We start from the raw sequence: 18,784 nt of genomic DNA, 5'->3' as shown, positions 1-18,784 counted from the left end.
ATCGAAGACTGTGCTTTGTACCGCTTTTAAAGAATAAAATTAAAGACACATTTATAGGAATAATATCTAGGGTTGTTCAAACCAGTCCGATATGGTCTAGTGGCTAGGATATCTGGCTTTCACCCAGAAGGCCCGGGTTCGATTCCCGGTATCGGAGTGACTGCTTATGTACCGCATTTGAAGAATAAACTTAAAGACATATTTATAGGAATAATATTTAGGGTTGTGCCAACCATTCCGATATGGTCTAGTGGGTAGGATACCTGGCTTTCACCTAGAAAGCCCGGGTTCGATTCCCGGTATCGGAGACTGTGCTTTGTACCGCTTTTAAAGAATAAATTTAAAGACACATTTATAGGAATAATATCTAGGGTTGCTCAAGCCAGTCCGATATGGTCTATTGGCTAGGATATCTGACTTTCACCCAGAAGGCCCGGTTTCGATTCCCGGTATCGGAGCGAGTGCTTTTGTACCGCTTTTGAAGAATAAACTTAAAGACATATTTATAGGAATAATATTTAGGGTTGTGCCAACCAGTCCGATATGGTCTAGTGGGTAGGATACCTGGCTTTCACCGAGAAGGCCCGGGTTCGATTCCCGTTATCGGAGCGAGTGCTTTTGTACCGCTTTTGAAGAATAAACTTAAAGACATATTTATACGAAAAATATTTAGGGTTGTGCCAACCATTCCGATATGGTCTAGTGGGTAGGATACCTGGCTTTCACCCAGAAGTCCCGGGTTCGATTCCCGGTATCGGAGACTGTGCTTTGTACCGCTTTTAAAGAATAAATTTAAAGACACATTTATAGGAATAATATCTAGGGTTGCTCAAACCAGTCCGATATGGTCTAGTGGCTAGGATATCTGGCTTTCACCCAGAAGGCCCGGGTTCGATTCCCGGTATCGGAGTGACTGCTTATTTACCGCTTTTCAAGAATAGACTTAAGGATATAGGTTTATGAATAGAATGAAGACTTGGTTAAGCAAGTTCAATATGGTTTAGTGGCTAGGATACCTGGCTTTCACCCAGAAGGCCCGGGTTCGATTCCCGGTATCGGAGACTGTGCTTTGTACCGCTTTTAAAGAATAAATTTAAAGACACATTTATAGGAATAATATCTAGGGTTGCTCAAACCAGTCCGATATGGTCTAGTGGCTAGGATATCTGGCTCTCACCCAGAAGGCCCGGGTTCGATTCCCGGTATCGGAGTGACTGCTTATGTACCGCATTTTAAGAATAAACTTAAAGACATATTTATAGGAATAATATTTAGGGTTGTGCCAACCAGTCCGATATGGTCTAGTGGGTAGGATACCTGGCTTTCACCGAGAAGGCCCGGGTTCGATTCCCGTTATCGGAGCGAGTGCTTTTGTACCGCTTTTGAAGAATAAACTTAAAGACATATTTATACGAATAATATTTAGGGTTGTGCCAACCATTCCGATATGGTCTAGTGGGTAGGATACCTGGCTTTCACCCAGAAGTCCCGGGTTCGATTCCCGGTATCGGAGACTGTGCTTTGTACCGCTTTTAAAGAATAAATTTAAAGACACATTTATAGGAATAATATCTAGGTTTGCTCAAACCAGTCCGATATGGTCTAGTGGCTAGGATATCTGGCTCTCACCCAGAAGGCCCGGGTTCGATTCCCGGTATCGGAGTGACTGCTTATGTACCGCATTTTAAGAATAAACTTAAAGACATATTTATAGGAATAATATTTAGGGTTGTGCCAACCAGTCCGATATGGTCTAGTGGGTAGGATACCTGGCTTTCACCGAGAAGGCCCGGGTTCGATTCCCGTTATCGGAGCGAGTGCTTTTGTACCGCTTTTGAAGAATAAACTTAAAGACATATTTATACGAATAATATTTAGGGTTGTGCCAACCATTCCGATATGGTCTAGTGGGTAGGATACCTGGCTTTCACCCAGAAGTCCCGGGTTCGATTCCCGGTATCGGAGACTGTGCTTTGTACCGCTTTTAAAGAATAAATTTAAAGACACATTTATAGGAATAATATCTAGGTTTGCTCAAACCAGTCCGATATGGTCTAGTGGCTAGGATATCTGGCTCTCACCCAGAAGGCCCGGGTTCGATTCCCGGTATCGGAGTGACTGCTTATGTACCGCAGTTGAAGAATAAACTTAAAGACATATTTATAGGAATAATATTTAGGGTTGTGCCAACCAGTCCGATATGGTCTAGTGGGTAGGATACCTGGCTTTCACCGAGAAGGCCCGGGTTCGATTCTCGGTATCGGAGACTGTGCTTTGTACCGCTTTTAAAGAATAAATTTAAAGACACATTTATAGGAATAATATCTAGGGTTGCTCAAACCCGTCCGATATGGTCTAGTGGCTAGGATATCTGGCTTTCACCCAGAAGGCCCGGGTTCGATTCCCGTTATCGGAGCGAGTGCTTTTGTACCGCTTTTACAGAATAAACTTAAAGACATATTTATAGGAATAATATTTAGGGTTGTGCCAACCATTCCGATATGGTGTAGTTTGTAGGATACCTGGCTTTCACCCAGAAGGCCCGGGTTCGATTCCCGTTATCGGAGCGAGTGCTTTTGTACCGCTTTTACAGAATAAACTTAAAGACATATTTATAGGAATAATATTTAGGGTTGTGCCAACCGTTCCGATATGGTCTAGTGGGTAGGATACCTGGCTTTCACCTAGAAGGCGCGGGTTCGATTCCCGGTATCGGAGACTGTGCTTTGTACAGCTTTTAAAGAATAAATTTAAAGTCACATTTATAGGAATAATATCTAGGGTTGCTCAAGCCAGTCCGATATGGTCTATTGGCTAGGATATCTGACTTTCACCCAGAAGGCCCGGGTTCGATTCCCGTTATCGGAGCGAGTGCTTTTGTACCGCTTTTGAAGAATAAACTTAAAGACATATTTATAGGAATAATATTTAGGGTTGTGCCAACCATTCCGATATGGTCTAGTGGGTAGGATACCTGGCTTTCACCTAGAAGGCCCGGGTTCGATTCTCGGTGTCGGAGACTGCGCTTTGTACCGCTTTTAAAGAATAAATTTTAAGACACATTTATAGGAATAATATCTAGGGTTGCTCAAACCAGTCCGATATGGTCTAGTGGCTAGGATATCTGGCTTTCACCCAGAAGGCCCGGGTTCGATTCCCGGTATCGGAGCGAGTGCTTTTGTACCGCTTTTGAAGAATGAACTTAAAGACATATTTATACGAATAATATTTAGGGTTGTGCCAACCATTCCGATATGGTCTAGTGGGTAGGATACCTGGCTTTCACCCAGAAGTCCCGGGTTCGATTCCCGGTATCGGAGACTGTGCTTTGTACCGCTTTTAAAGAATAAATTTAAAGACACATTTATAGGAATAATATCTAGGGTTGCTCAAACCAGTCCGATATGGTCTATTGGCTTGGATATCTGGTTCTCACCCAGAAGGCTCAAGTTCGATTTCCGGTATCGGAGCGAGTGCTTTTGTACCGCTTTTCAAGAATAGACTTAAGGATATAGGTTTATGAATAGAATTAAGACTTGGTTAAGCAAGTCCGATATGGTTTAGTGGCTAGGATACCTGGCTTTCACCCAGAAGGCCCGGGTTCGATTCCCGGTATAGGAGCGAGTGCTTTTGTACAGCTTTTGAAGAATAGACTTAAGGATATGGGTTTATGAATAGAATTAAGACTTGGTTGAGCAAGTCAGATATGGTCTAGTTGCTAGTATATCTGGCTCTCATTTAGAAGGCTCAAGTTCGATTTCCATTATCGGAGCGAGTGCTTTTGTACCGCTTTTCAAGAATAGACTTAAGGATATAGGTTTATGATTAGAATTAAGACTCGGTTGAGCAAGTCAGATATGGTCTAGTGGGTAGGATACCTGGCTTTCATCCAGAAGGCCCGGGTTCGATTCCCGGTATCGGAGACTGTGCTTTGTACTGCTTTTAAAGAATAAATTTAAAGACACATTTATAGGAATAATATCTAGGGTTGCTCAAACCAGTCCGATATGGTCTAGTGGTTAGGATATCTGGGGTCCGATTCTACTACTGTCCTTATGATTTATAAGGATCAAAAATTGTCCTTAAACCTCGAAATTATCCTTACGCTCAAAAGTTCGTATTCTACTACTCTCCTTATTAAAAATTGTCCTTATTAAGGATCAAAAATAATCCTTAAGTTAAGGAGAAGAAAAAGCTGTCCTTAGAGACGTAAGGCTTGGAAACTATCCTTATTTGTTTTTCAAACTCAAATATGGCGGCATTTTTCATTGAGTTAGAAATGTTGCGTTTAGCTCATATTGAGGAAACACCAAGACAGGATTTAAGTGAAAAGGAAGCTTTTTCGCGTTTGCATGTTTGAAAATGGTTCTTCGAATTAGAGAGATTTTTTTCGTGAGGGAGTAAAGTCCCTCGCGAAGGAGATTCTTATGTTGTGAAGGTAATATGTTTTCAGTTACATTAGTGAAAATGACTTTTCATTATTAGGTTCAAAAATAAATATTTATACCTAATTAGAGATTTTTATTGACTCGCTTTGATATTCGTTATTATAAGCTTATTTGATAACTTAAATTGGTTTGAAGTTAAAACCGAAATTGTTTTAATCCAATGCGGTTCTACTGAAGGTTTATGCATTTAGGTGTAACTATGCTTATTACGCTAGCACAGTTTAAGGTATTGATATTAAACGGTCATTAGAGAGTTTAAGCATCCCCTAAACGCGTACGTGTAGCTACCTTCCACAGTGCATTAGACCAATGCATTGTCAAAGGTGGCTACACGTACGCGTATAGGGGATGCTTAAACTCTCTATTGATTTACGATGACTTTTGGTCATTGATTTACGATGACTTTTTGTCACTCATGAAGGTTTCGCATATACATTTACGAAAAGTTACGGTTCTCCATTTATGAAGACTTATTCCACAAAAGAATTACGTTGTTGTACAATAATAAAATACTTCATCACATTTATGAATATTTAATTTCTTTTCCATCAAAACACCAGTGAATGTTTAATATCATAGCAGAATCGCACTGAATTCAAACAACCACCACTGAATTAAATAATTAGAGATATATTCTTTAAAACTAATAATGAAGTGTCATTTTTCCTAGGCAGTTGCATTAGGCCTAGGAATATTTTCTTTTCCCTTACCTTTCAAACGTTAATAATTTCCTTCGCGAGTGACTTTACTCTCTCAGGAAAAAATCACTCGCTCGAATTGAGGGAGAAATTCGTAAATTCAGTCGTTCCTTCAAATTCAATGAGCACGAGGGGTTTAATTTTTTAATCTCCTTCACTCTGTATGAAGGAAAACAAATATGACGGGCATACGCTTTTTCACTCCACGAGGGAGATTTTATAACTCGCGCTTTTCCCACTCTCAGTTTTTAAAAGAGAGTGAACGAGGGCCTAAGAGGCTAAGACTTGTCTACTCAAACTACCAAAAAATCGTCTGCTGAACTGAAAGAAACGCTATTGGCTACGCTGCCGGTAAAGCGTCACGGCGTGTTTACTCTCCTTATCATTCGTAAGGATGGGATTGCTCATAAGGAGAATGGTTGTAGAATACGAATTTTGTGAAATATTTGAAAGATCCTTATCCTATCCTTAAGACCGAAATAAGGATTTGTCCTTACGAAGGGAATCCTTATAAATAAGGACAATAGTAGAATCGGACCCCTGGCTTTCACCCAGAAGGCCCGGGTTCGATTCCCGGTATCGGAGTTGGTGCTTTTGTACCGCTTTTTAAAAATAGACTTAAAGAAATAGGTTTATGAATAGAATTAAGACTTGCTTAACCAAGTCCTATATGGTTTAGTGGCTAGGATACCTGGGTTTCACCCGGAAGGCTCGGGTTCGATTCCCGGTATCGGAGCTAGTGCTTTTGTACCGCTTTTAAAGAATAAATTTAAAGACACATTTATAGGAATAATATCTAGGGTTGCTCAAACCTGTCCGATATGGTCTAGTGGCTTGGATATCTGGCTCTCACCCAGAAGGCTCAAGTTCGATTTTCGGTATCGGAGCGAGTGCTTTTGTACCGCTTTTCAAGAATAGACTTAAGGATATAGGTTTATGAATAGAATTAAGACTTGGTTAAGCAAGTCCGATATGGTTTAGTGGCTAGGATACCTGGTTTTCACCCAGAAGGCCCGGGTTCGATTCCCGGTATAGTAGCGAGTACTTTTGTACAGCTTTTGAAGAAAGACTTAAGGATATGGGTTTATGAATAGAATTAAGACTTGGTTGAGCAAGTCAGATATGGTCTAGTTGCTAGTATATCTGGCTCTCATCCAGAAGGCTCAAGTTCGATTTGCATTATCGGAGCGAGTGCTTTTGTACCGCTTTTCAAGAATAGACTTAAGGATATAGGTTTATGAATAGAATTAAGACTTGGTTGAGCAAGTCAGATATGGTCTAGTGGGTAGGATACCTGGCTTTCATCCAGAAGGCCCGGGTTCGATTCCCGGTATCGGAGACTGTTCTTTGTACAGCTTTTAAGGAATAAATTTAAAGACACATTTATAGGAATAATATCTAGGGTTGCTCAAACCTGTCCGATATGGTCTAGTGGCTTGGATATCTGGCTCTCACCCAGAAGGCTCAAGTTCGATTTTCGGTATCGGAGCGAGTGCTTTTGTACCGCTTTTCAAGAATAGACTTAAGGATATAGGTTTATGAATAGAATTAAGACTTGGTTAAGCAAGTCCGATATGGTCTAGTGGCTAGAAGGCCCGGGTTCGATTCCCGGTATCGGAGCGACTGCTTATGTACCGCATTTGATGAATACATTTAAAGACACATTTATAGGAATAATATCTAGGGTTGTTCAAACCAGTCCGATATGGTCTAGTGGCTAGGATATCTGGCTTTCACCCAGAAGGCCCGGGTTCGATTCCCGGTATCGGAGTGACTGCTTATGTACCGCATTTGAAGAATAAACTTAAAGACATATTTATAGGAATAATATTTAGGGTTGTGCCAACCAGTCCGATATGGTCTAGTGCCTAGGATATCTGGCTTTCACCCAGAAGGCCCGGGTTCGATTCCCGGTATCGGAGTGAGTGCTTTTGTACCGCTTTTGAAGAATAAACTTAAAGACATATTTATAGGAATAATATGTAGGGTTGTGCCAACTATTCCGATATGGTCTAGTGGGTAGGATACCTGGCTTTCACCTAGAAGGCCCGGGTTCGATTCCCGGTATCGGAGACTGTGCTTTGTACAGCTTTTAAAGAATAAATTTAAAGACACATTTATAGGAATAATATCTAGGGTTGCTCAAGCCAGTCCGATATGGTCTATTGGCTAGGATATCTGACTTTCACCCAGAAGGCCCGGGTTCGATTCCCGGTATCGGAGCGAGTGCTTTTGTACCGCTTTTGAAGAATAAACTTAAAGACATATTTATACGAATAATATTTAGGGTTGTGCCAACCATTCCGATATGGTCTAGTGGGTAGGATACCTGGCTTTCACCCAGAAGTCCCGGGTTCGATTCCCGGTATCGGAGACTGTGCTTTGTACCGCTTCTAAAGAATAAATTTAAAGACACATTTATAGGAATAATATCTAGGGTTGCTCAAACCAGTCCGATATGGTCTAGTGGCTAGGATATCTGGCTTTCACCCAGAAGGCCCGGGTTCGATTCCCGGTATCGGAGTGACTGCTTATGTACCGCATTTGAAGAATAAACTTAAAGACATATTTATAGGAATAATATTTAGGGTTGTGCCAACCAGTCCGATATGGTCTAGTGGGTAGGATACCTGTCTTTCACCCAGAAGGCCCGGGTTCGATTCCCGGTATCGAAGACTGTGCTTTGTACCGCTTTTAAAGAATAAAATTAAAGACACATTTATAGGAATAATATCTAGGGTTGTTCAAACCAGTCCGATATGGTCTAGTGGCTAGGATATCTGGCTTTCACCCAGAAGGCCCGGGTTCGATTCCCGGTATCGGAGTGACTGCTTATGTACCGCATTTGAAGAATAAACTTAAAGACATATTTATAGGAATAATATTTAGGGTTGTGCCAACCAGTCCGATATGGTCTAGTGGGTAGGATACCTGGCTTTCACCTAGAAAGCCCGGGTTCGATTCCCGGTATCGGAGACTGTGCTTTGTACCGCTTTTAAAGAATAAATTTAAAGACACATTTATAGGAATAATATCTAGGGTTGCTCAAGCCAGTCCGATATGGTCTATTGGCTAGGATATCTGACTTTCACCCAGAAGGCCCGGTTTCGATTCCCGGTATCGGAGCGAGTGCTTTTGTACCGCTTTTGAAGAATAAACTTAAAGACATATTTATAGGAATAATATTTAGGGTTGTGCCAACCAGTCCGATATGGTCTAGTGGGTAGGATACCTGGCTTTCACCGAGAAGGCCCGGGTTCGATTCCCGGTATCGGAGCGAGTGCTTTTGTACCGCTTTTGAAGAATGAACTTAAAGACATATTTATACGAATAATATTTAGGGTTGTGCCAACCATTCCGATATGGTCTAGTGGGTAGGATACCTGGCTTTCACCCAGAAGTCCCGGGTTCGATTCCCGGTATCGGAGACTGTGCTTTGTACCGCTTTTAAAGAATAAATTTAAAGACACATTTATAGGAATAATATCTAGGGTTGCTCAAACCAGTCCGATATGGTCTATTGGCTTGGATATCTGGTTCTCACCCAGAAGGCTCAAGTTCGATTTCCGGTATCGGAGCGAGTGCTTTTGTACCGCTTTTCAAGAATAGACTTAAGGATATAGGTTTATGAATAGAATTAAGACTTGGTTAAGCAAGTCCGATATGGTTTAGTGGCTAGGATACCTGGCTTTCACCCAGAAGGCCCGGGTTCGATTCCCGGTATAGGAGCGAGTGCTTTTGTACAGCTTTTGAAGAATAGACTTAAGGATATGGGTTTATGAATAGAATTAAGACTTGGTTGAGCAAGTCAGATATGGTCTAGTTGCTAGTATATCTGGCTCTCATTTAGAAGGCTCAAGTTCGATTTCCATTATCGGAGCGAGTGCTTTTGTACCGCTTTTCACGAATAGACTTAAGGATATAGGTTTATGATTAGAATTAAGACTCGGTTGAGCAAGTCAGATATGGTCTAGTGGGTAGGATACCTGGCTTTCATCCAGAAGGCCCGGGTTCGATTCCCGGTATCGGAGACTGTGCTTTGTACTGCTTTTAAAGAATAAATTTAAAGACACATTTATAGGAATAATATCTAGGGTTGCTCAAACCAGTCCGATATGGTCTAGTGGTTAGGATATCTGGCTTTCACCCAGAAGGCCCGGGTTCGATTCCCGGTATCGGAGTTGGTGCTTTTGTACCGCTTTTTAAAAATAGACTTAAAGAAATAGGTTTATGAATAGAATTAAGACTTGCTTAACCAAGTCCTATATGGTTTAGTGGCTAGGATACCTGGGTTTCACCCGGAAGGCTCGGGTTCGATTCCCGGTATCGGAGCTAGTGCTTTTGTACCGCTTTTAAAGAATAAATTTAAAGACACATTTATAGGAATAATATCTAGGGTTGCTCAAACCTGTCCGATATGGTCTAGTGGCTTGGATATCTGGCTCTCACCCAGAAGGCTCAAGTTCGATTTTCGGTATCGGAGCGAGTGCTTTTGTACCGCTTTTCAAGAATAGACTTAAGGATATAGGTTTATGAATAGAATTAAGACTTGGTTAAGCAAGTCCGATATGGTTTAGTGGCTAGGATACCTGGTTTTCACCCAGAAGGCCCGGGTTCGATTCCCGGTATAGTAGCGAGTACTTTTGTACAGCTTTTGAAGAAAGACTTAAGGATATGGGTTTATGAATAGAATTAAGACTTGGTTGAGCAAGTCAGATATGGTCTAGTTGCTAGTATATCTGGCTCTCATCCAGAAGGCTCAAGTTCGATTTGCATTATCGGAGCGAGTGCTTTTGTACCGCTTTTCAAGAATAGACTTAAGGATATAGGTTTATGAATAGAATTAAGACTTGGTTGAGCAAGTCAGATATGGTCTAGTGGGTAGGATACCTGGCTTTCATCCAGAAGGCCCGGGTTCGATTCCCGGTATCGGAGACTGTTCTTTGTACAGCTTTTAAGGAATAAATTTAAAGACACATTTATAGGAATAATATCTAGGGTTGCTCAAACAAGTCCGATATGGTCTAGTGGCTAGAAGGCCCGGGTTCGATTCCCGGTATCGGAGCGACTGCTTATGTACCGCATTTGATGAATACATTTAAAGACACATTTATAGGAATAATATCTAGGGTTGCTCAAACAAGTCCGATATGGTCTAGTGGCTAGAAGGCCCGGGTTCGATTCCCGGTATCGGAGTGACTGCTTATGTACCGCATTTGAAGAATAAACTTAAAGACATATTTATAGGAATAATATTTAGGGTTGTGCCAACCAGTCCGATATGGTCTAGTGCCTAGGATATCTGGCTTTCACCCAGAAGGCCCGGGTTCGATTCCCGGTATCGGAGTGAGTGCTTTTGTACCGCTTTTGAAGAATAAACTTAAAGACATATTTATAGGAATAATATGTAGGGTTGTGCCAACTATTCCGATATGGTCTAGTGGGTAGGATACCTGGCTTTCACCTAGAAGGCCCGGGTTCGATTCCCGGTATCGGAGACTGTGCTTTGTACAGCTTTTAAAGAATAAATTTAAAGACACATTTATAGGAATAATATCTAGGGTTGCTCAAGCCAGTCCGATATGGTCTATTGGCTAGGATATCTGACTTTCACCCAGAAGGCCCGGGTTCGATTCCCGGTATCGGAGCGAGTGCTTTTGTACCGCTTTTGAAGAATAAACTTAAAGACATATTTATACGAATAATATTTAGGGTTGTGCCAACCAGTCCGATATGGTCTAGTGGGTAGGATACCTGTCTTTCACCCAGAAGGCCCGGGTTCGATTCCCGGTATCGAAGACTGTGCTTTGTACCGCTTTTAAAGAATAAAATTAAAGACACATTTATAGGAATAATATCTAGGGTTGTTCAAACCAGTCCGATATGGTCTAGTGGCTAGGATATCTGGCTTTCACCCAGAAGGCCCGGGTTCGATTCCCGGTATCGGAGTGACTGCTTATGTACCGCATTTGAAGAATAAACTTAAAGACATATTTATAGGAATAATATTTAGGGTTGTGCCAACCAGTCCGATATGGTCTAGTGGGTAGGATACCTGGCTTTCACCTAGAAAGCCCGGGTTCGATTCCCGGTATCGGAGACTGTGCTTTGTACCGCTTTTAAAGAATAAATTTAAAGACACATTTATAGGAATAATATCTAGGGTTGCTCAAGCCAGTCCGATATGGTCTATTGGCTAGGATATCTGACTTTCACCCAGAAGGCCCGGTTTCGATTCCCGGTATCGGAGCGAGTGCTTTTGTACCGCTTTTGAAGAATAAACTTAAAGACATATTTATAGGAATAATATTTAGGGTTGTGCCAACCAGTCCGATATGGTCTAGTGGGTAGGATACCTGGCTTTCACCGAGAAGGCCCGGGTTCGATTCCCGTTATCGGAGCGAGTGCTTTTGTACCGCTTTTGAAGAATAAACTTAAAGACATATTTATACGAAAAATATTTAGGGTTGTGCCAACCATTCCGATATGGTCTAGTGGGTAGGATACCTGGCTTTCACCCAGAAGTCCCGGGTTCGATTCCCGGTATCGGAGACTGTGCTTTGTACCGCTTTTAAAGAATAAATTTAAAGACACATTTATAGGAATAATATCTAGGGTTGCTCAAACCAGTCCGATATGGTCTAGTGGCTAGGATATCTGGCTTTCACCCAGAAGGCCCGGGTTCGATTCCCGGTATCGGAGTGACTGCTTATTTACCGCTTTTCAAGAATAGACTTAAGGATATAGGTTTATGAATAGAATGAAGACTTGGTTAAGCAAGTTCAATATGGTTTAGTGGCTAGGATACCTGGCTTTCACCCAGAAGGCCCGGGTTCGATTCCCGGTATCGGAGACTGTGCTTTGTACAACTTTTAAAGAATAAATTTAAAGACACATTTATAGGAATAATATCTAGGGTTGCTCAAGCCAGTCCGATATGGTCTATTGGCTAGGATATCTGACTTTCACCCAGAAGGCCCGGGTTCGATTCCCGGTATCGGAGCGAGTGCTTTTGTACCGCTTTTGAAGAATAAACTTAAAGACATATTTATAGGAATAATATTTAGGGTTGTGCCAACCAGTCCGATATGGTCTAGTGGGTAGGATACCTGGCTTTCACCGAGAAGGCCCGGGTTCGATTCCCGTTATCGGAGCGAGTGCTTTTGTACCGCTTTTGAAGAATAAACTTAAAGACATATTTATACGAATAATATTTAGGGTTGTGCCAACCATTCCGATATGGTCTAGTGGGTAGGATACCTGGCTTTCACCCAGAAGTCCCGGGTTCGATTCCCGGTATCGGAGACTGTGCTTTGTACCGCTTTTAAAGAATAAATTTAAAGACACATTTATAGGAATAATATCTAGGGTTGCTCAAACCAGTCCGATATGGTCTAGTGGCTAGGATATCTGGCTCTCACCCAGAAGGCCCGGGTTCGATTCCCGGTATCGGAGTGACTGCTTATGTACCGCATTTTAAGAATAAACTTAAAGACATATTTATAGGAATAATATTTAGGGTTGTGCCAACCAGTCCGATATGGTCTAGTGGGTAGGATACCTGGCTTTCACCGAGAAGGCCCGGGTTCGATTCCCGTTATCGGAGCGAGTGCTTTTGTACCGCTTTTGAAGAATAAACTTAAAGACATATTTATACGAATAATATTTAGGGTTGTGCCAACCATTCCGATATGGTCTAGTGGGTAGGATACCTGGCTTTCACCCAGAAGTCCCGGGTTCGATTCCCGGTATCGGAGACTGTGCTTTGTACCGCTTTTAAAGAATAAATTTAAAGACACATTTATAGGAATAATATCTAGGTTTGCTCGAACCAGTCCGATATGGTCTAGTGGCTAGGATATCTGGCTCTCACCCAGAAGGCCCGGGTTCGATTCCCGGTATCGGAGTGACTGCTTATGTACCGCAGTTGAAGAATAAACTTAAAGACATATTTATAGGAATAATATTTAGGGTTGTGCCAACCAGTCCGATATGGTCTAGTGGGTAGGATACCTGGCTTTCACCGAGAAGGCCCGGGTTCGATTCTCGGTATCGGAGACTGTGCTTTGTACCGCTTTTAAAGAATAAATTTAAAGACACATTTATAGGAATAATATCTAGGGTTGCTCAAACCCGTCCGATATGGTCTAGTGGCTAGGATATCTGGCTTTCACCCAGAAGGCCCGGGTTCGATTCCCGTTATCGGAGCGAGTGCTTTTGTACCGCTTTTACAGAATAAACTTAAAGACATATTTATAGGAATAATATTTAGGGTTGTGCCAACCATTCCGATATGGTGTAGTTTGTAGGATACCTGGCTTTCACCCAGAAGGCCCGGGTTCGATTCCCGTTATCGGAGCGAGTGCTTTTGTACCGCTTTTACAGAATAAACTTAAAGACATATTTATAGGAATAATATTTAGGGTTGTGCCAACCGTTCCGATATGGTCTAGTGGGTAGGATACCTGGCTTTCACCTAGAAGGCACGGGTTCGATTCCCGGTATCGGAGACTGTGCTTTGTACAGCTTTTAAAGAATAAATTTAAAGTCACATTTATAGGAATAATATCTAGGGTTGCTCAAGCCAGTCCGATATGGTCTATTGGCTAGGATATCTGACTTTCACCCAGAAGGCCCGGGTTCGATTCCCGTTATCGGAGCGAGTGCTTTTGTACCGCTTTTGAAGAATAAACTTAAAGACATATTTATAGGAATAATATTTAGGGTTGTGCCAACCATTCCGATATGGTCTAGTGGGTAGGATACCTGGCTTTCACCTAGAAGGCCCGGGTTCGATTCCCGGTGTCGGAGACTGCGCTTTGTACCGCTTTTAAAGAATAAATTTTAAGACACATTTATAGGAATAATATCTAGGGTTGCTCAAACCAGTCCGATATGGTCTAGTGGCTAGGATATCTGGCTTTCACCCAGAAGGCCCGGGTTCGATTCCCGGTATCGGAGCGAGTGCTTTTGTACCGCTTTTGAAGAATAAACTTAAAGACAAATTTATAGGAATAATATTTAGGGTTGTGCCAACCATTCCGATATGGTCTAGTGGGTAGGATACCTGGCTTTCACCTAGAAGGCCCGGGTTCGATTCCCGGTATCGGAGTGACTGCTTATGTACCGCTTTTAAAGAATAAATTTAAAGACACATTTATAGGAATAATATCTAGGGTTGCTCAATCCAGTCCGATATGGTCTAGTGGCTAGGATATCTGGCTTTCACCCAGAAGGTCCGGGTTCGATTCCCGGTATCGGAGTGACTGCTTATGTACCGCATTTGAAGAATAAACTTAAAGACATATTTATAGGAATAATATTTAGGGTTGTGCCAACCAGTCCGATATGGTCTAGTGGGTAGGATACCTGGCTTTCACCGAGAAGGCCCGGGTTCGATTCCCGGTATCGGAGACTGTGCTTTGTACAGCTTTTAAAGAATAACTTTAAAGACACATTTATAGGAATAATATCTAGGGTTGATCATACCAGTCCGATATGGTCTAGTGGCTAGGATATCTGGCTTTCACCCAAAACGCCCGGGTTCGATTCCCGGTATCGGAGCGAGTGCTTTTGTACCGCTTTTGAAGAATAAACTTAATGACATATTTATAGGAATAATATTTAGGGTTGTGCCAACCGTTCTGATATGGTCTAGTGGGTAGGATACCTGGCTTTCACCTAGAAGGCCTGGGTTCGATTCCCGGTATCGGAGACTGTGCTTTGTACCGTTTTTAAAGAATAAATTTAAAGACACATTTATAGGAATAATATCTAGGGTTGCTCAAACCAGTCCGATATGGTCTAGTGGCTAGGATATCTGGCTTTCACCCAGAAGGCCTGGGTTCGATTCCCGGTATCGGAGACTGTGCTTTGTACCGCTTTTAAAGAATAAATTTAAAGACACATTTATAGGAATAATATCTAGGGTTGCTCAACCCAGTCCGATATGGTCTAGTGGCTTGGATATCTGGCTCTCACCCAGAAGGCTCAAGTTCGATTTCCGGTAACGGAGCCAGTGCTTTTGTACTGCTTTTCAAGAATAGACTTAAGGATATGGGTTTATGAATAGAATTAAGACTTGGTTGAGCAAGTCAGATATGGTCTAGTTGCTAGTATATCTGGCTCTCATCCAGAAGGCTCAAGTTCGATTTCCATTATCGGAGCGAGTGCTTTTGTACCGCTTTTCAAGAATAGACTTAAGGATATAGGTTTATGAATAGAATAAGGACTTGGTTGAGCAAGTCCGATATGGTCTAGTGGGTAGGATACCTGGCTTTCACCCAGAAGTCCCGGGTTCGATTCCCGGTATCGGAGACTGTGCTTTGTACCGCTTTTAAAGAATAAATTTAAAGACACATTTATAGGAATAATATCTAGGGTTGCTCAAACCAGTCCGATATGGTCTAGTAGCTTGGATATCTGGTTCTCACCCAGAAGGCTCAAGTTCGATTTCCGGTATCGGAGCGAGTGCTTTTGTACCGCTTTTCAAGAATAGACTTAAGGATATAGGTTTATGAATAGAATTAAGACTTGGTTAAGCAAGTCCGATAAGGTTTAGTGGCTAGGATACCTGGCTTTCACCCAGAAGGCCCGGGTTCGATTCCCGGTATAGGAGCGAGTGCTTTTGTACCGCTTTTCAAGAATAGACTTAAGGATATAGGTTTATGAATAGAATTAAGACTTGGTTAAGCAAGTCCGATAAGGTTTAGTGGCTAGGATACCTGGCTTTCACCCAGAAGGCCCGGGTTCGATTCCCGGTATAGGAGCGAGTGCTTTTGTACCGCTTTTCAAGAATAGACTTAAGGATATAGGTTTATGAATAGAATTCAGACTTGGTTGAGTAAGTCCGATATGGTCTAGTGGCTAGGATATCTGGCTTTCCCCCGGAAGGCTCGGGTTCGATTCCCGGTATCGGAGCTAGTGCTTTTGTACCGCTTTTCAAGAATAGACTTAAGGATATAGTTTTATGAATAGAATTAAGACTTGGTTGATCAAGTCCGATATGGTCTAGTGGCTAGGATTCCTGGCTTTCACACGGAAGGCCCGGGTTCGATTCCCGGTATAGGAGACTCCACTTTGTTCAGCTTTTAAAGAATAAATTTAAAGACCCATTTATAGGAATAATATTTAGGGTTGTTCCAACCAGTCCGATATGGTCTAGTGGGTAGGATACCTGGCTTTCACCCAGAAGGCCCGGGTTCGATTCCCGGTATAGGAGCGAGTGCTTTTGTACAGCTTTTGAAGAAAAGACTTAAGGATATGGGTTTATGAATAGAATTAAGACTTGGTTGAGCAAGTCAGATATGGTCTAGTTGCTAGTATATCTGGCTCTCATTTAGAAGGCTCAAGTTCGATTTCCATTATCGGAGCGAGTGCTTTTGTACCGCTTTTCAAGAATAGACTTAAGGATATAGGTTTATGAATAGAATTAAGACTTGGTTGAGCAAGTCAGATATGGTCTAGTGGGTAGGATACCTGGCTTTCATCCAGAAGGCCCGGGTTCGATTCCCGGTATCGGAGACTGTGCTTTGTACCGCTTTTAAAGAATAAATTTAAAGACACATTTATAGGAATAATATCTAGGGTTGCTCAAACAAGTCCGATAAGGTCTAGTGGCTAGGATATCTGGCTTTCACCCAGAAGGCCCGGGTTCGATTCCCGGTATCGGAGCGAGTGCTTTTGTACCGCTTTTGAAGAATAAACTTAAAGACATATTTATAGGAATAATATTTAGGGTTGTGCCAACCATTCCGATATGGTCTAGTGGGTAGGATACCTGGCTTTCACCTAGAAGGCCCGGGTTCGATTCCCGGTATCGGAGACTGTGCTTTGTAGCGCTTTTAAAGAATAAATTTAAAGACACATTTATAGGAATAATATCTAGGGTTGCTCAAACCAGTCCGATATGGTCTAGTGGCTAGGATATCTGGCTTTCACCCAGAAGGCCCGGGTTCGATTCCCGGTATCGGAGTGACTGCTTATGTACCGCATTTGAAGAATAAACTTAAAGACATATTTATAGGAATAATATTTAGGGTTGTGCCAACCAGTCCTTTATGGTCTAGTGGGTAGGATACTTGGCTTTCACCGAGAAGGCCCGGGTTCGATTCCCGGTATCGGAGACTGTGCTTTGTACAGCTTTTAAAGAATAAATTTAAAGACACATTTATAGGAATAATATCTAGGGTTGCTCAAGCCAGTCCGATATGGTCTATTGGCTAGGATATCTGACTTTCACCCAGAAGGCCCGGGTTCGATTCCCGGTATCGGAGACTGTGCTTTGTACCGCTTTTAAAGAATAAATTTAAAGACACATTTATAGGAATAATATCTAGGGTTGCTCAAACCAGTCCGATATGGTCTAGTGGCTAGGATATCTGGCTTTCACCCAGAAGGCCCGGGTTCGATTCCCGGTATCGGAGTGACTGCTTATGTACCGCTTTTGAAGAATAAACTTAAAGACATATTTATACGAATAATATTTAGGGTTGTGCCAAACATTCCGATATGGTCTAGTGGGTAGGATACCTGGCTTTCACCCAGAAGGCCCGGGTTCGATTCCCGGTATCGAAGACTGTGCTTTGTACCGCTTTTAAAGAATAAATTTAAAGACACATTTATAGGAATAATATCTTGGGTTGCTCAAACCAGTCCGATATGGTCTAGTGGCTAGGATACTTGGCTTTCACCGAGAAGGCCCGGGTTCGATTCCCGGTATCGGAGACTGTGCTTTGTACAGCTTTTAAAGAATAAATTTAAAGACACATTTATAGGAATAATATCTAGGGTTGCTCAAGCCAGTCCGATATGGTCTATTGGCTAGGATATCTGACTTTCACCCAGAAGGCCCGGGTTCGATTCCCGGTATCGGAGACTGTGCTTTGTACCGCTTTTAAAGAATAAATTTAAAGACACATTTATAGGAATAATATCTAGGGTTACTCAAACCAGTCCGATATGGTCTAGTGGCTTGGATATCTGGCTTTCACCCAGAAGGCCCGGGTTCGATTCCCGGTATCGGAGTGACTGCTTATGTACCGCATTTGAAGAATAAACTTAAAGACATATTTATAGGAATAATATTTAGGGTTGTGCCAACCAGTCCGATATGGTGTAGTGGGTAGGATACCTGGCTTTCACCGAGAAGGCCCGGGTTCGATTCCCGGTATGGGAGACTGTGCTTTGTACAGACTGTTAAAAAAGTCTTTGCGCGTTGCGTTTTTCGCACATATTTTACTATATTTCAAAAACTATTCAAGCTAGCGCTCTGGAATAAAGTGCGTTATAAAAGTTTTGCATTCCTCTTTCATATTTTACCCGTTCCAAAGTTGTCCTTTGCATACTTATACCGGAAACCGGAAATGTCAAAATTATCAACTTTGAAAATATTGGATTCTCGAGGATATAAATGCGATTTTCGGATTCCTTGGGGTCGATTCATATTTGAAAAGTGTTCACCAAATTCAATTCGGATGAATAGGTCACGAGTAATCAGCCTTTATTCAAAATCTGGCAACTTCGATTTAAATGGCGATAATTCATAATCGAGTATCGAATCTTTGTCGTAATAATGCTTGATAGATGTTATGACACTTTATGCATATATATATGATTGGTGTTGTGGCGCAATACTTT

General features: G+C 42.0%; 41 non-coding genes across 41 annotated transcripts; all 41 read left to right on the top strand.

Annotated features, from left to right (window-relative positions):
* The first annotated feature begins 85 nt into the window (after positions 1 to 85).
* On the top strand, positions 86 to 157 carry TRNAE-UUC (transfer RNA glutamic acid (anticodon UUC)). Its single transcript has one exon. It is a non-coding gene; the product is annotated as a tRNA-Glu (tRNA).
* A 531-nt stretch (positions 158 to 688) lies between these two features.
* On the top strand, positions 689 to 760 carry TRNAE-UUC (transfer RNA glutamic acid (anticodon UUC)). Its single transcript has one exon. It is a non-coding gene; the product is annotated as a tRNA-Glu (tRNA).
* Positions 761 to 838: 78 nt separating this feature from the next.
* On the top strand, positions 839 to 910 carry TRNAE-UUC (transfer RNA glutamic acid (anticodon UUC)). The gene has a single exon. It is a non-coding gene; the product is annotated as a tRNA-Glu (tRNA).
* Positions 911 to 1,139: 229 nt separating this feature from the next.
* On the top strand, positions 1,140 to 1,211 carry TRNAE-CUC (transfer RNA glutamic acid (anticodon CUC)). The gene has a single exon. It is a non-coding gene; the product is annotated as a tRNA-Glu (tRNA).
* A 230-nt stretch (positions 1,212 to 1,441) lies between these two features.
* Positions 1,442 to 1,513, top strand: TRNAE-UUC (transfer RNA glutamic acid (anticodon UUC)). Its single transcript has one exon. It is a non-coding gene; the product is annotated as a tRNA-Glu (tRNA).
* Positions 1,514 to 1,591: 78 nt separating this feature from the next.
* On the top strand, positions 1,592 to 1,663 carry TRNAE-CUC (transfer RNA glutamic acid (anticodon CUC)). The gene has a single exon. It is a non-coding gene; the product is annotated as a tRNA-Glu (tRNA).
* Positions 1,664 to 1,893: 230 nt separating this feature from the next.
* On the top strand, positions 1,894 to 1,965 carry TRNAE-UUC (transfer RNA glutamic acid (anticodon UUC)). The gene has a single exon. It is a non-coding gene; the product is annotated as a tRNA-Glu (tRNA).
* A 78-nt stretch (positions 1,966 to 2,043) lies between these two features.
* Positions 2,044 to 2,115, top strand: TRNAE-CUC (transfer RNA glutamic acid (anticodon CUC)). The gene has a single exon. It is a non-coding gene; the product is annotated as a tRNA-Glu (tRNA).
* A 229-nt stretch (positions 2,116 to 2,344) lies between these two features.
* TRNAE-UUC (transfer RNA glutamic acid (anticodon UUC)) lies at positions 2,345 to 2,416 on the top strand. The gene has a single exon. It is a non-coding gene; the product is annotated as a tRNA-Glu (tRNA).
* Positions 2,417 to 3,097: 681 nt separating this feature from the next.
* On the top strand, positions 3,098 to 3,169 carry TRNAE-UUC (transfer RNA glutamic acid (anticodon UUC)). The gene has a single exon. It is a non-coding gene; the product is annotated as a tRNA-Glu (tRNA).
* A 79-nt stretch (positions 3,170 to 3,248) lies between these two features.
* TRNAE-UUC (transfer RNA glutamic acid (anticodon UUC)) lies at positions 3,249 to 3,320 on the top strand. Its single transcript has one exon. It is a non-coding gene; the product is annotated as a tRNA-Glu (tRNA).
* Positions 3,321 to 6,845: 3,525 nt separating this feature from the next.
* Positions 6,846 to 6,917, top strand: TRNAE-UUC (transfer RNA glutamic acid (anticodon UUC)). Its single transcript has one exon. It is a non-coding gene; the product is annotated as a tRNA-Glu (tRNA).
* Positions 6,918 to 6,996: 79 nt separating this feature from the next.
* TRNAE-UUC (transfer RNA glutamic acid (anticodon UUC)) lies at positions 6,997 to 7,068 on the top strand. The gene has a single exon. It is a non-coding gene; the product is annotated as a tRNA-Glu (tRNA).
* A 79-nt stretch (positions 7,069 to 7,147) lies between these two features.
* Positions 7,148 to 7,219, top strand: TRNAE-UUC (transfer RNA glutamic acid (anticodon UUC)). Its single transcript has one exon. It is a non-coding gene; the product is annotated as a tRNA-Glu (tRNA).
* Positions 7,220 to 7,448: 229 nt separating this feature from the next.
* On the top strand, positions 7,449 to 7,520 carry TRNAE-UUC (transfer RNA glutamic acid (anticodon UUC)). The gene has a single exon. It is a non-coding gene; the product is annotated as a tRNA-Glu (tRNA).
* Positions 7,521 to 7,598: 78 nt separating this feature from the next.
* TRNAE-UUC (transfer RNA glutamic acid (anticodon UUC)) lies at positions 7,599 to 7,670 on the top strand. Its single transcript has one exon. It is a non-coding gene; the product is annotated as a tRNA-Glu (tRNA).
* Positions 7,671 to 7,899: 229 nt separating this feature from the next.
* On the top strand, positions 7,900 to 7,971 carry TRNAE-UUC (transfer RNA glutamic acid (anticodon UUC)). The gene has a single exon. It is a non-coding gene; the product is annotated as a tRNA-Glu (tRNA).
* Positions 7,972 to 8,502: 531 nt separating this feature from the next.
* On the top strand, positions 8,503 to 8,574 carry TRNAE-UUC (transfer RNA glutamic acid (anticodon UUC)). Its single transcript has one exon. It is a non-coding gene; the product is annotated as a tRNA-Glu (tRNA).
* A 681-nt stretch (positions 8,575 to 9,255) lies between these two features.
* Positions 9,256 to 9,327, top strand: TRNAE-UUC (transfer RNA glutamic acid (anticodon UUC)). The gene has a single exon. It is a non-coding gene; the product is annotated as a tRNA-Glu (tRNA).
* Positions 9,328 to 10,421: 1,094 nt separating this feature from the next.
* TRNAE-UUC (transfer RNA glutamic acid (anticodon UUC)) lies at positions 10,422 to 10,493 on the top strand. Its single transcript has one exon. It is a non-coding gene; the product is annotated as a tRNA-Glu (tRNA).
* A 79-nt stretch (positions 10,494 to 10,572) lies between these two features.
* TRNAE-UUC (transfer RNA glutamic acid (anticodon UUC)) lies at positions 10,573 to 10,644 on the top strand. The gene has a single exon. It is a non-coding gene; the product is annotated as a tRNA-Glu (tRNA).
* A 379-nt stretch (positions 10,645 to 11,023) lies between these two features.
* Positions 11,024 to 11,095, top strand: TRNAE-UUC (transfer RNA glutamic acid (anticodon UUC)). Its single transcript has one exon. It is a non-coding gene; the product is annotated as a tRNA-Glu (tRNA).
* A 531-nt stretch (positions 11,096 to 11,626) lies between these two features.
* On the top strand, positions 11,627 to 11,698 carry TRNAE-UUC (transfer RNA glutamic acid (anticodon UUC)). Its single transcript has one exon. It is a non-coding gene; the product is annotated as a tRNA-Glu (tRNA).
* Positions 11,699 to 11,776: 78 nt separating this feature from the next.
* TRNAE-UUC (transfer RNA glutamic acid (anticodon UUC)) lies at positions 11,777 to 11,848 on the top strand. The gene has a single exon. It is a non-coding gene; the product is annotated as a tRNA-Glu (tRNA).
* Positions 11,849 to 12,379: 531 nt separating this feature from the next.
* On the top strand, positions 12,380 to 12,451 carry TRNAE-UUC (transfer RNA glutamic acid (anticodon UUC)). The gene has a single exon. It is a non-coding gene; the product is annotated as a tRNA-Glu (tRNA).
* Positions 12,452 to 12,529: 78 nt separating this feature from the next.
* On the top strand, positions 12,530 to 12,601 carry TRNAE-CUC (transfer RNA glutamic acid (anticodon CUC)). Its single transcript has one exon. It is a non-coding gene; the product is annotated as a tRNA-Glu (tRNA).
* Positions 12,602 to 12,831: 230 nt separating this feature from the next.
* On the top strand, positions 12,832 to 12,903 carry TRNAE-UUC (transfer RNA glutamic acid (anticodon UUC)). Its single transcript has one exon. It is a non-coding gene; the product is annotated as a tRNA-Glu (tRNA).
* A 78-nt stretch (positions 12,904 to 12,981) lies between these two features.
* On the top strand, positions 12,982 to 13,053 carry TRNAE-CUC (transfer RNA glutamic acid (anticodon CUC)). The gene has a single exon. It is a non-coding gene; the product is annotated as a tRNA-Glu (tRNA).
* Positions 13,054 to 13,282: 229 nt separating this feature from the next.
* TRNAE-UUC (transfer RNA glutamic acid (anticodon UUC)) lies at positions 13,283 to 13,354 on the top strand. Its single transcript has one exon. It is a non-coding gene; the product is annotated as a tRNA-Glu (tRNA).
* A 531-nt stretch (positions 13,355 to 13,885) lies between these two features.
* TRNAE-UUC (transfer RNA glutamic acid (anticodon UUC)) lies at positions 13,886 to 13,957 on the top strand. The gene has a single exon. It is a non-coding gene; the product is annotated as a tRNA-Glu (tRNA).
* A 78-nt stretch (positions 13,958 to 14,035) lies between these two features.
* Positions 14,036 to 14,107, top strand: TRNAE-UUC (transfer RNA glutamic acid (anticodon UUC)). The gene has a single exon. It is a non-coding gene; the product is annotated as a tRNA-Glu (tRNA).
* A 79-nt stretch (positions 14,108 to 14,186) lies between these two features.
* TRNAE-UUC (transfer RNA glutamic acid (anticodon UUC)) lies at positions 14,187 to 14,258 on the top strand. Its single transcript has one exon. It is a non-coding gene; the product is annotated as a tRNA-Glu (tRNA).
* Positions 14,259 to 14,337: 79 nt separating this feature from the next.
* On the top strand, positions 14,338 to 14,409 carry TRNAE-UUC (transfer RNA glutamic acid (anticodon UUC)). Its single transcript has one exon. It is a non-coding gene; the product is annotated as a tRNA-Glu (tRNA).
* Positions 14,410 to 14,939: 530 nt separating this feature from the next.
* TRNAE-UUC (transfer RNA glutamic acid (anticodon UUC)) lies at positions 14,940 to 15,011 on the top strand. The gene has a single exon. It is a non-coding gene; the product is annotated as a tRNA-Glu (tRNA).
* A 380-nt stretch (positions 15,012 to 15,391) lies between these two features.
* On the top strand, positions 15,392 to 15,463 carry TRNAE-UUC (transfer RNA glutamic acid (anticodon UUC)). The gene has a single exon. It is a non-coding gene; the product is annotated as a tRNA-Glu (tRNA).
* A 1,284-nt stretch (positions 15,464 to 16,747) lies between these two features.
* Positions 16,748 to 16,819, top strand: TRNAE-UUC (transfer RNA glutamic acid (anticodon UUC)). Its single transcript has one exon. It is a non-coding gene; the product is annotated as a tRNA-Glu (tRNA).
* Positions 16,820 to 16,898: 79 nt separating this feature from the next.
* Positions 16,899 to 16,970, top strand: TRNAE-UUC (transfer RNA glutamic acid (anticodon UUC)). The gene has a single exon. It is a non-coding gene; the product is annotated as a tRNA-Glu (tRNA).
* Positions 16,971 to 17,048: 78 nt separating this feature from the next.
* Positions 17,049 to 17,120, top strand: TRNAE-UUC (transfer RNA glutamic acid (anticodon UUC)). Its single transcript has one exon. It is a non-coding gene; the product is annotated as a tRNA-Glu (tRNA).
* Positions 17,121 to 17,499: 379 nt separating this feature from the next.
* Positions 17,500 to 17,571, top strand: TRNAE-UUC (transfer RNA glutamic acid (anticodon UUC)). Its single transcript has one exon. It is a non-coding gene; the product is annotated as a tRNA-Glu (tRNA).
* Positions 17,572 to 17,650: 79 nt separating this feature from the next.
* TRNAE-UUC (transfer RNA glutamic acid (anticodon UUC)) lies at positions 17,651 to 17,722 on the top strand. The gene has a single exon. It is a non-coding gene; the product is annotated as a tRNA-Glu (tRNA).
* A 378-nt stretch (positions 17,723 to 18,100) lies between these two features.
* Positions 18,101 to 18,172, top strand: TRNAE-UUC (transfer RNA glutamic acid (anticodon UUC)). Its single transcript has one exon. It is a non-coding gene; the product is annotated as a tRNA-Glu (tRNA).
* Positions 18,173 to 18,784: the final 612 nt, after the last annotated feature.

This window comes from Phalangium opilio, unplaced genomic scaffold (genome assembly GCF_054372755.1).
Source record: "Phalangium opilio isolate 3A_F unplaced genomic scaffold, DU_Popi_V2 ptg000073l_1, whole genome shotgun sequence".
Lineage (NCBI taxonomy): Eukaryota > Metazoa > Arthropoda > Arachnida > Opiliones > Phalangiidae > Phalangium > Phalangium opilio.
Note: the sequence above shows the minus strand (reverse complement) of the source record. Positions and strands in the feature narration are given on the sequence as shown.